General features: G+C 51.3%; 1 long non-coding RNA gene across 32 annotated transcripts in view; it reads right to left on the bottom strand.

Moving 5' to 3' along the window:
* Positions 1 to 315: 315 nt before the first annotated feature.
* Positions 316 to 11,178, bottom strand: part of LOC132249688 (uncharacterized) — a 49,969-nt gene continuing 39,106 nt past the window's right edge. For 22 of the 32 annotated variants that reach the window (XR_009461232.1, XR_009461230.1, XR_009461233.1 and 19 more), the window contains 4 exons: positions 10,368 to 10,721; positions 9,354 to 10,165; positions 9,160 to 9,248; positions 8,800 to 8,877 (listed from right to left, as the gene is read on the bottom strand). This is a non-coding gene — a long non-coding RNA (uncharacterized LOC132249688). Of the gene's footprint in view, positions 6,726 to 6,930; positions 7,011 to 8,799; positions 8,878 to 9,159; positions 9,249 to 9,353; positions 10,166 to 10,258; positions 10,722 to 11,178 lie in introns of those variants that run through there. The other 10 variants (XR_009461234.1, XR_009461241.1, XR_009461246.1 and 7 more) reach the window with 9 other exon arrangements.

Genomic DNA, 11,178 nt, shown 5'->3' with positions numbered 1-11,178 from the left:
CCAGCCCCATGCAGCCATGCGCAGGAATCCGCGCTCTTCTCGCAGCGCCCGGAAAACCCGGACGGGGGGGAGGGAGCAGCCGGGATGGACCGGGGCGAGCACCGGCAACACAGCCTCCGCCCTCGGCCACAGGGCCCGCTTCGGCCCACGACCCCTCCCCCCCCTCGAGGACCCAGGGCCCAGCCACGGGGATCGCCCCTGCCCGGACCCGTGCGACCCCCCTGGCCGCGCACAGGACACGAGCACCCAGCCCTGCCCCTGCCCCCCACGAGAAAAGTAATAAATACAAAAAGTAAATAAACTCAATGCAGCAGGTGCCAAAACCATTTCTCCTTTATTTTATTTTTCCAGGCTGGCCCACAAGTTCCTCTACATGTTACATACAAAAAGCTCAGTAGACAGGAGGTGAGCAAACAGCCATGTACAAAACAAACCACCAGGAAGAAAACATTGCTAGCCTCACAACAAACAACACAAGGACACACACAAACATCACCAAACAAAGCAAACAAGCAAGGGAGCAGAGCACGATCCCACCACACCCAGGCAGCTTCGCACCCCTCTCACCCAACTAAGCACACACCAAGGCACAACTCAGACCCCACACATCCTCCTGGCACCTCTTCCACCTCACAGTCAGAGTGATGGGCAAGTTTGTCTTTCTTGTGAACAGTATACTATAGAAAACTATTTAATTTCAGGGTAATTTAGATTATTACATAGTATTAGCTTCGTAGCTAAACACTAGGCATGACCTGTGGCCTAGCAGTTTTCCTGACCACAAGACAGAATGATCTCTAAGCCAACTATTTTCTTATGTCAAGTGCCCTAACCATTTTGTTAGAAAAAAGCAGAAATTAAGTCTGTGTACTGGGTACCAGCTGCAGCTAGAAGTCAGATAAGATAAGGCGGGGGGGGGGGCCAGAGGGAAGAAGATGGTACAGCGGAGTACAGGATAACAGATTGCAATGTGTAAGATAACACTAACTTTTTTCCCAACACACCTGGGCAGATAACATGATGTCTGAAAGTACTCTCTCTTTAAAATAAGGATTGTCCTGCCAGGTACTTATTCCAGCTCTATCCGTATCAACCCACTCTGGATTAGAAAAAAACCCTTCCCAAGAGATTAAAGGATAGGGTGGAAAGTTAGTAGAAGGAGGCTGTGTACCACATATCCAACCATTAGACAAATTTTAGGGCCTGTGCTATAGCTATAGTAGAAATCAGGTAAGTATTATCTTTCCACTGGTCTTCCTGTTCTGTATCGCTTTCCCATAAATAGCCATGGTGTTTTATGCATCAAGAGCAATAATCCTGTTAGGATAGCCCGGTGAAATGCCATTATTAACTTATAACCTTCCCTGCATCCACAGTGAAATACAAACACAAAGTATAACAAGAAAGATAATACAAAGCAAGCTTAATACACGTATCATTTCTATTAAGGAGTCTAAACGGTCCACGATTCTCCGATTCTTTCTAGCCATAAAGGCGGAACAGCAGCTGACCGGTCATTACTTGCCGATACCAGGTTTGAGGCGACCGCGATGAATCCGGCCCTCTTTCTCGGCGATTTTCACAGCAGCGTGTATAGTAAGAAGAACTTGGTACGGACCTGCCCAGACTTGGGCCGAGGCGGTTTTTCACCGATGCTGTTTTACCCAAACTCAGCGTCCTGATTGATAGGAGTGAAGGTTACAGTCCAGCGGTACCAGCTGAACCAAAGCAGCTGACCTGTGTAAACACTAGAGAGACTCCTGTAAGGATAAAACATAACTAATTAAAGCTTCATCTCCGCCGAGTAAGCTAACATGCAGATTTTCCCATCTCTTATATAACAGGAGCGTGACCAAACAACAACTCGTAGGGGGACAAGGTTGAGAGGCCATTTGGGTTTTGTTCTTATAGCGAACAGCACCCTTGGTAAAGCATCTGACCATTTCAATTTGGTTTAGGAGCAGATCTTTCCTAAAAGGGATTTTATACTCTGATTCATACTCTCTACCTGACCCGAGGACAGAGGGCGATAGGGTGCGTGCAAGTATGTTATTATTCCAAAAACTCTGTAAACTTCTTTTAAAACAGTTTCTGTAAAGTGAGTTCCCCAGTCAGAGTTTATTCCTCCTGGAATGCCGAAATGTGGGATGATTTCTTTTAATACGGGTTTGGCTACTGCTACTGAATCCGCTTCTCGAGTGGGGAAAGCTTCTGGCCATCCTGTTACTTGATCTACCGCTACTAGGCAGTGCTTGAAATTTACAGCTTTGAGCAAATCCATGTCGTTTTTCAAAGGGTAAATAGGCCCACGGTCGGGCCCCTTGTAATTTTGTGTGTCCTCTGTATTTGTTGAAGGCTCTGCACTCTGAACATTGCAGAGTTATTCGGGCAGCTTCTAGATGTATACCTGGAGCAAACCAGGTGGAGAGGACCTGTTCTGCTATTTCTCCTTTTCCCAACTGACAGCATCTGTGGGCATCCTGAGCCAGACTTCGGAGCAAGGTGCGAGGAGCAATTGGTCTACCGTCTGGCACACGTCACACTCCATCCTTTCCTTGCGCAGCTTCCCACTTTTGGACCCATATAGATACTTCATCCGCTGGGACTTTGTCATAAATAACAGACAAGGGTGGAAGAACAACTTGAGATGCAAGGAGACTTCCTTTAGTTTGTAGTGCAGCGGCTCTAGCTACAGCATCTGCAAGATGCTTTCCTTTAGCGATGTCAGTATCTTCTCTGGAATGTCTGGGACCGTGCATTACCGCTATATCACCTGGTAACACGACAGCCTCTAGCAGTTCTTGGACTTCCGTGGCATTGCTGATTACAGCATCAGAGGACGTGATAAAACCTCTTTGTCACCAGGACTGTCCTAGCGCATGACAGATACCAAAAGCATATTTAGAGTCAGTATAGATAGTGACCCTGGAGGCTGTGGCCAATTTGCATGCTCATCAGAGTGCCGCTAGCTCAGCGGCCTGGGCGTTGGTCCCTGCTGGCAGAGGTTGTGCTGTAGTAGGAGAGCTTCCACTGAATGAGATATTTCAACCACAAGAGAGTGTCCTAACACTAAATCTTGAGCCTTTTGAACTAGCACAGCGGCAGCAGCAACTGCTCTAAGACAGAGAATTGCTGCCCTTGCTACAGGATCTAACTGAGCAGAATAGTATGCTATGGGACGATTAGAAACTCCCCATGGCTGAGTTAAGACACCTGAAGCAACGCCTTGATTCTCATGAGTAAGTAGGGTGAAGGGTTTCTGGTCTGTAGTTTATAGAGTAGATTTCTTCCAAGGAGGTGCACTACAGTTCCTTCAGCTAATAGGAAAGCATGAATAGTGGTCAAGGGTCCTATCTGCACTTGTGTTTCAGTGCCACGGGGCACTTGCATAGATTTTCCAATTACTCTCATAATCTTTTCAGATCCTGAGACTGCAATTCCCGCCCTTTCTGGAGATTCTCCCAGTGAGGACAGATCTGCTCCTCTATCTATAAGACATTTATAAATTTTCCTGCTATTTGAAGTGGTACATAAGGGGATGAAGGGGCGCAGGTATACTCAAAAGAGGAAGATTCCCCTAAATACATCGTGTGGAAGAGCCGCCCCCTTATTTCACTGGGAGTCATCTATATCTTCTTGCAAACTCTGGACCCAGGGATCTGTAGGATCGGTGCTGGCAGCCCGGTTGTTTCCCTGGGTTCCCCCCTTTCTTCCTCCATAAGGGGGAAGTCCCTTAGGGCAGTTTGGGCGTTCTCGTCTCCAATGCCCCAATTGTTTACAATAATTGCACACATCATTGGGGGCAGGTTGATTCATATCTACCCATGTGGGCTTGTGTGTGTGTGAATGTGAATATGTCAGGGTACTTGCCTGTGTGCCACAGACACTTGGGTTCTGTACATGTGTGCTAGACTGTGTCCGCGAGAGCACATATGCATGTGTGTCAGACACCTGAGTTCCATGTGTGTGTGAGCATGCACGTGTCACAAGCACCTGGGCTCTGGGTGCGTGTGTGAGACTGTGCACATGCATGTGTGCGAGGATGCACATTTGTGTGCAAGTGTGTCACGGACACCTGTTGGGGCACATGTGTATGTCGCAGTGTGTTTTGGGGTTCTGTGCAGGCGCGTGTCTGTAAGGGACTCTGAACAGGCGTGACTGCATGTGTGATGGGGGTGTGCAGATGTCATTACATGTGTACAACAGCAGGTGTATGACCTGATTCAAACGCTACCTAGTATGTCCTGCTATGGGACTGAAAGTAGGCTCCGAGGAGGCAGGTACAGACCCTGACACTCCTGTTACGGGAGGAGAGGAGCCTGATGGAGGGGTAAAAGGTGCCGGAAGGGCCACGGCCTAAGCGGCCGGGTTTATTATGGCTGGTCCCCTAGTCACCAATGGTGGCATAGCGGGAGAATAAGGGGGAGAAGACACCACAGACGTTGTTGAGCGGCCAGAAGTAATCAGTTTTTTTTTTCCTCTGCAGAATTAAATCCATCGAATCACACCAGAGATACCAATAATCCATTAGTCGGGGATGGGGTTCCTCTAGGAACCCCCTGAGGTACCTTCATTTATCTACACTGAGGGATCCCAACACTGGCCACTGAAGTTCAGGGTTTTTATAAGTGTAGCCGGGCCAGACACTAGTACATAAGGCTATAGCGCGCTTCTTACTCAATTGGCCATGTCCAGATAACTTATTCCAGTTGCTTAACAATTCTCCAAGAGGACTACTAGCCAGAATTGACTGTTTCTGTCCCATCGTCATTCTTGGCGGACATCCCTTTCCCAGATAACCTGATATACTATTAAGCTCCCCAAAAACCCTGCTTTCTTGGCTGCCCTAGACCTAACCAACCTGGAAAGGCAGGCCTCTAAGATGCCTCAAACAGGTTGGAGGACTTATCCAGTTAAAAGGTCAGAAACAGAGACGGTTCCTCAGTGCACGAATGGAGACATAAAACGCGCCACACAGATTTATCGGCTCAAAAGAGTCGAACGGGCAATTAACTAAAATTGCCTGTGTGCCCAGGTTTGAGGATCCGGAGAACAGACTGGCCTATAACACGTTAGACAAGACATACACAACATATAAAAGACCACACCATGCCAGTAAAATTGAAGGAGTCACCTTATCGTCCCGCCGTGTCTGCAGCCTTAACCCAAGACTCCCGTGGTGAACTCACCTCTGTTACGGCCGGCCGGAGGTTGGGTTTAGGCGGCAGCGGCAACGCGACGAGCTGGGTGCTCCTGGCTGGCTCGCCAAATTGTGAGAGAAATTGTCTGACCAGGCTCCCAATCTGGTAAGGGAACACCTGCAGACTCTCTTAACCCGAACAGAGCTCGTTTCCCAGCTGAGACTCCAATAAGCAAGAGATGAGGGTGTGGTCTTTTCAGTTTATTCGACCAAAGGTCCCCTGTCCTCGTAAGGGCAGAGAGACCCCCCGACTGCAACTCAACACATAGATTTATAAACTCTGGTTCCATAAGCTCCTTCATAACGCATGCGCAAAACTCAGAGGAAATCACCAAGATGGCTTGGCTTTGCTCACCCCGCACGGTTGGGCCCAATCACCTTGTCTGCCCGCCTATATTGACAGATCATGGCAATCTTACTGCAAGGTTGCATCAGCCAGCATTGACCAAAGGTCATACAAAGGTCACATTGATTTTCCAACAATATTTTCTAACCTAAATAACAGTAACATTATGATGTTAGCAAAAACTTGCACAGTACTAGATACTTCTTAAGGACACGATCACTGTACTTAGAACAATGCCTTCTTCCTCTTACCTTGTTCCTTGCTGTATCTGGTTTACAGCACACAGACAGATTCACTTGCTGCATTTTACTCAGAAAATAGTCAACACAGTTAAAATGATTACTTAACATAAGCAAAGGCTTAGCTATCATTCTGCCTTGTGGTCAGCGGCATTGCTAGGCCACAGGTCATGCCTTGTATTCAACTGCAAAGCTAATACTTCTTAATAATCTAAATTATTGTTAGCCTAACAGTAGGCTATCAGAAAACTATTTTATTTCAGGGTAATAACAAACATGCTCACCACACTGCTCAGGGACCAAACCAGACAACCACCCCGCCCCAGCCAAACACACACTGCTATGACAGGCTCCCAGCCCTGCAGGACACGGTAAACATGGCAGTCAGGCAGAATAAAACCCATTGCTCTGACCCAGCAGAACCAGCACCCCAACACCAACAAGAACCCTGCACAAGCAGGTCCAAAACCTCCAACCCCCCAGCACTGCAATTCTCAACCTCACTAGCACAGAAGCCACAGAGGCAGCCCGGGCCCCGCGCCCGGCCGGCCCTTCTGCTTCCATGCTAGCTGGCTCCAGCATTGCCGTGCTCAACAGTTGAAAGCTCTGGGCCTGCTTGCCCAGCGGTTCCTGCAAGTGTCTGGGTGCTGGTCCAACTACAGGGTCACAGGAATGGATTTCACCTCTGGTCACCCTAGGTCCACCCACAGCACAGACAAACTGACCCAAACATACTACTTGCAAACCCCTGGCTCCAGGATCATAAAGCTGAGGACACTCCCAAACCCACCCCACACCCCCACGCAGAATCCCAATACAGAAGGGACATTCCAACGTAGCGGGCAACATCCGGCCGGTCCGTGTCTGTCATCCAACACTGTCCCACGGCTCTTCCACGATGCAGTCCTCTCACCTACTTCCCTCCATGCAGGCCAGGACCCTGGCAAGAACACAGAACACACTTTCAGCACAAGGGAAGCAAGGCAAGCACTACACACACCACGCATCCCAACACCACCAGCCGCTGGGCTCTGGCAATTTGTTCCACTTGCAGCCAGGAAGCCGCCTCGACAAGGCAACTGCAGGCTCCGCCACGCAGCCGCTACCGAGAGGCTCCAGCCCCGAGAGTCAAATGCACGCCATACCTGGCCACACGGCTCCTTTTCCAGGCCTCCAGTCATTGCAGCCCATCCTCCTCAACACACAGGGAGCAGCAATCCAACATCTACAGACAGAGGGGAAAAAAAAGAAAACCCCTCAAATACAAATGCAAAGCTAGACACATCAAAACAGAAGAAAACCCCGCCCCCCCACACCAACAAAAATGCCCATGGAAAAAGCTCCCCGCAAAACAGGAACAATGCCCCACACAGCTCACACCACAAGTCTCCCAGCTCTGACTGGCACAGCCACAGGACTCCATGCAAGGCGACTCCAAGTAACCTCCCGATTCCTCCAACATGGCCATGGCACCAGGTCTGGGGCTCTTCACCGTGAACCCAACACCTCACCCCACACCACAGGAGCCAGCAAAGCAACACACAGCTGCACCCTCCCATCCCCAAAACAATAATACATCTATTAACACTTGCAGAGCACTGAGACTACAGCACCCCCCCACCCCCTACGTAGGGCGCACACAGCACCCCACATGCCCACCAAGGAGACACGAAGCATTAAGACCCCTCTGAACTTCCCCCCCAATTAAGAGGGCAGAACTTCAGCACTACAGAAAAGTCCCCTCCTTTCAGTCCGGCAAAGAGCAAAGACAGGCAACAGTGAATTCAGGCACAGTGAACAAAGATGAGACAGGCAGAAACCAGACAAACCATTCCCAGCACTGCGAAGGCCCTCTCGCAACAGCAACAGGCACGCCAACACAAACCCAATCGTCTGGCCCAAAACAACCTAGAAGTGCAAGACCAACACCCAAGTGCCACAGGCAAGCACAGTCTGACAACCCTAAATACACCCTGTGACCAACGGCAGGAGCCCACAACCCTTCCCTCTACAGGACCGTCACCAGCACCACCGAGGGAGGCCAAGAGATGCTCCCCCCAAGCCCGCTCAAATCCACCTCCCAACTTCCACGGACCAAATGTCTCACACCGCTCCGATTCAGATCTCACCTATCGCAGGCTTCACGCAGCAAGGCTTCCAGCCCAGGGCCACCACACGGGCAGAAGTCTCACACCGGGCAACAGCAAAGCGAATGCGCCGACATCCGTTTCTTTCACCAGCTTCCTCAGGTCACAGGCGCTATATCTCCACCTCTTCTTCCCGATGCCCACTTAGGAGCCTCGAGCCTCAGCCAGATGACTCCCGTACATGTCACCAAAACAAAAATAAATTAGGAAAAGTCACGCGGCACACGGGACTCACAGCCCTGAGGGCAAAAGCAACCCCCGAGAATTCAAAGGCGATACCCCCACCCAGCCTAAACAGGGCACACAGGGTGCAGTCAGACCCCTCCCCGAGGTGGAAACCATTTTAGGTGGCAGGAAAAAACCCACCACAGCCTTCCCTCCAGTCCTGACAAGAGCAGAAAAAGAACAAGTGCTGCAGACATTTTGCAAAGACGTAGAAAGAGAGAGACACCAGTGACACCCCCAGGCACACAGGACATAGCGCTGTTCCCAAGACTGAAGGGAGGCCTGTAGCAACAGCAAGTCAGGGGCATGAACGCAAACCCAGAGCTCACCCTCAACACACCCCAGAGAGGGGCCAGGCCTGCACCCCAAGTGCCAGGGATGAGCCCGGATCAAACGCCCCACAAGCTCCTTAGACATCCGTCGTTTCTCCTATACGTGGACTCCGACAGACTCGGACCGGCTGGCCCAGCCCTACACCAGATTTCACAGCAGCCCTGGCCAAAAAAGCCCCCCGCTCGACTCGTTGCCCTGGAAGCAAAAAGCTCAGGAGGCTATCGCAAACCAGGGCCGTCCTACCCCACCCACACCGCCCCCAAACAACATACAGCCACCACCCGACCCCCTCCCCACAAACCACTCCCCCATCCCTTTTCTACCTCCATCCTGCGTGTGTGCTGTACCACTCTCCTGGCTCACATACTTCACGCCTGACCAAGGCCTCTGGGACAGGGGAAAAACCACACGTGCCTTGTCAGCCCAAAACACGGATGACAAATAGGTGCAAAGCAAAACGTAGGCGGAAGGTCCTCCCCAAGCCCCAGGCAGATGCAGCCAACCCACCTCACCCACAGACTCAGACCTCACAAAGGCTTCCCTCCGGCCTGCCTGGGCAGGGTGTTCAACATCCAACCCGAGGAAACATCTACTTCACAGCAACCAGACCGTTTGCAGGACACGGCCACCACAGAGAACACATCCTCATCACCAACATCTACTGCTCACCACAGCCATCTTTGTGGTGCTCCTTCTCCAGCCCTCAGCATGTCACTGCCCCTGCCCTGCTCCTCACGACAGAGCTACAGCACAAGCACCTGTGAACATGCACAAGTAAAACCTCACCAAAATGTGCCAAGGCAAAACCAGGCAGCAACAGCTTCCCCCAAAGCAAGCTCTCACCCATCACATGCTCCACGCACCAATGACAGGCAGCTCCATGGTTCATGACTTCAAGGTGTCTTCTCTTCTTCTGCCCAATCTCCACTTCTCCTCCCGGCCCCAAAAGTCTTGGTAAAAAGACCCCCTGCTGCAGATAAAGCAGCAATTACCACAAAACAGCACAACTCACAGGCCTCACAGCACTGGCGGCAGGGGCCCCTTCCACCCAAAACCACCCTACTTAGCTCCCACAAAGCTGACAGGATGCAGCAAGACCTGTCTCACAGCTCTCCCCTCCCAACTAAGGGAGGCCATTTACATGTGCGCACACAGGCCTCCCCCTTCACTTCTGGGAAGAGCAAAGAAAAGGACAAAAGAGACAGAGACAGAAATAGTGCAGTGATGTTGACTCCAAGCCATCCGTGATACCCCCAGACAATTCCCAGAACTGAAGCAGGAAGCTGTGGTAATGGCATCAGCAAGGCAAACACCCAATCCTCTGCCCTGCTAGAGCCTAGACAGAGTCAAGATCTGCACCCATGCCAGAAGCAAACCCTGCTCAAAGGACCAGAAATCGCCCACAATGGAGGGGAACGATTCCCATTCTTTACACCGAGGCAATTGCGGGACTCCCAGGTACACCAGCACAGCCTTGCACCGGTACAGAGAGGGGCCACCCATGGTGCCACAACCTCCTGCCGGAGCATCGCTGGCCCAGGAGCGTGAAGCTCAGTACACCAGGGACTTGTCACCCCACCCCACCCCCCTTCCAGAACAAACACACCTTGCACCATCCTCTCTGCCTCCATCTTCCACCCTTCTCTGCTCAAACTTCTCTCCAAGGACCAGGACCCTGCAAACAGAAATACATTCAACAGCCAGGGAGTCCAACAACAGAAGCAAAGGCACAAAGCTACACAATGCAATCCCATCCCCTGGTCCACACCTCTGAGCTCTCCAAGGCTTGCCTCTGCTGGGACCACAGCACAGCAGCCACAGCATATGCTGGAGACACCACCACAAGAAGGACCTTTTCTCTGACACCCAGTACTCACCAGTCAGAAACATCCAGATCGATCTCCAGCCGTCTACCCTACCTAGTCAATGCCCAACACCCAGGACTGGGCTGGAGAAAAAAAGAAACCTGCAAGATACAGAAAATCTTCACCAAAACACAAGAACAAAAACATGGAGGCAACTGGCAGATTGGAGAGAAGTCCCACGCTGCTCCAAGTAAGCACTCGCCCACCTACCACAGGGACCACAGATGCATAGGGATCCAGCCAAGAGACACCACAAAGCCAGAGGCCTCAAACCAGGCAACCAGGGACTGACTGCACCTCCTCCAGCACCTCTGGGACGCTTCACCCTCTTCCCACAGTCTGGTGCACATCATCATCCTCAGAAACCTCAGGACAAACACCAAACAAACCCTCCGCCCGCAACAGAGAAGCCGTTACTGCCATCGATGCAACGCACGCACCTCACTACTAGCACCCGCGGCCCTCCCGCCCAGGGCTCCGACACCAGCCTGCTTTGCCCCGCAGCGCAGACAGGGCGCAGACAGACCCTTCTCTGGGATTCCCCCTTCCTAGCAGGGGATTCTGTTTGCACCTGCCAACGCAGCCCTCCCGCCTTCACTTCTGGGAAGGACTAAACAAAACACCCCGGTGATTTCAGTAACAAACGTAACAGGACAGACACACGCGTGCAGACACGCAAGCAGCAAACATTGTTCCCAGCACCGAAGGGGAGCCTGTGGCAATAGCAACATCCAGGCAGAGACGGACCCAATCCTCTACCTTAGCAAAATCTATGTAGGGGCAAAAATCGACACCCACGTGTCAAAAGTTAATCCGCTACAAG

Source organism: Alligator mississippiensis, chromosome 3 (assembly GCF_030867095.1).
Source record: "Alligator mississippiensis isolate rAllMis1 chromosome 3, rAllMis1, whole genome shotgun sequence".
Classification (NCBI taxonomy): domain Eukaryota; kingdom Metazoa; phylum Chordata; order Crocodylia; family Alligatoridae; genus Alligator; species Alligator mississippiensis.
This window is presented reverse-complemented; position numbering and strand designations above follow the sequence as displayed.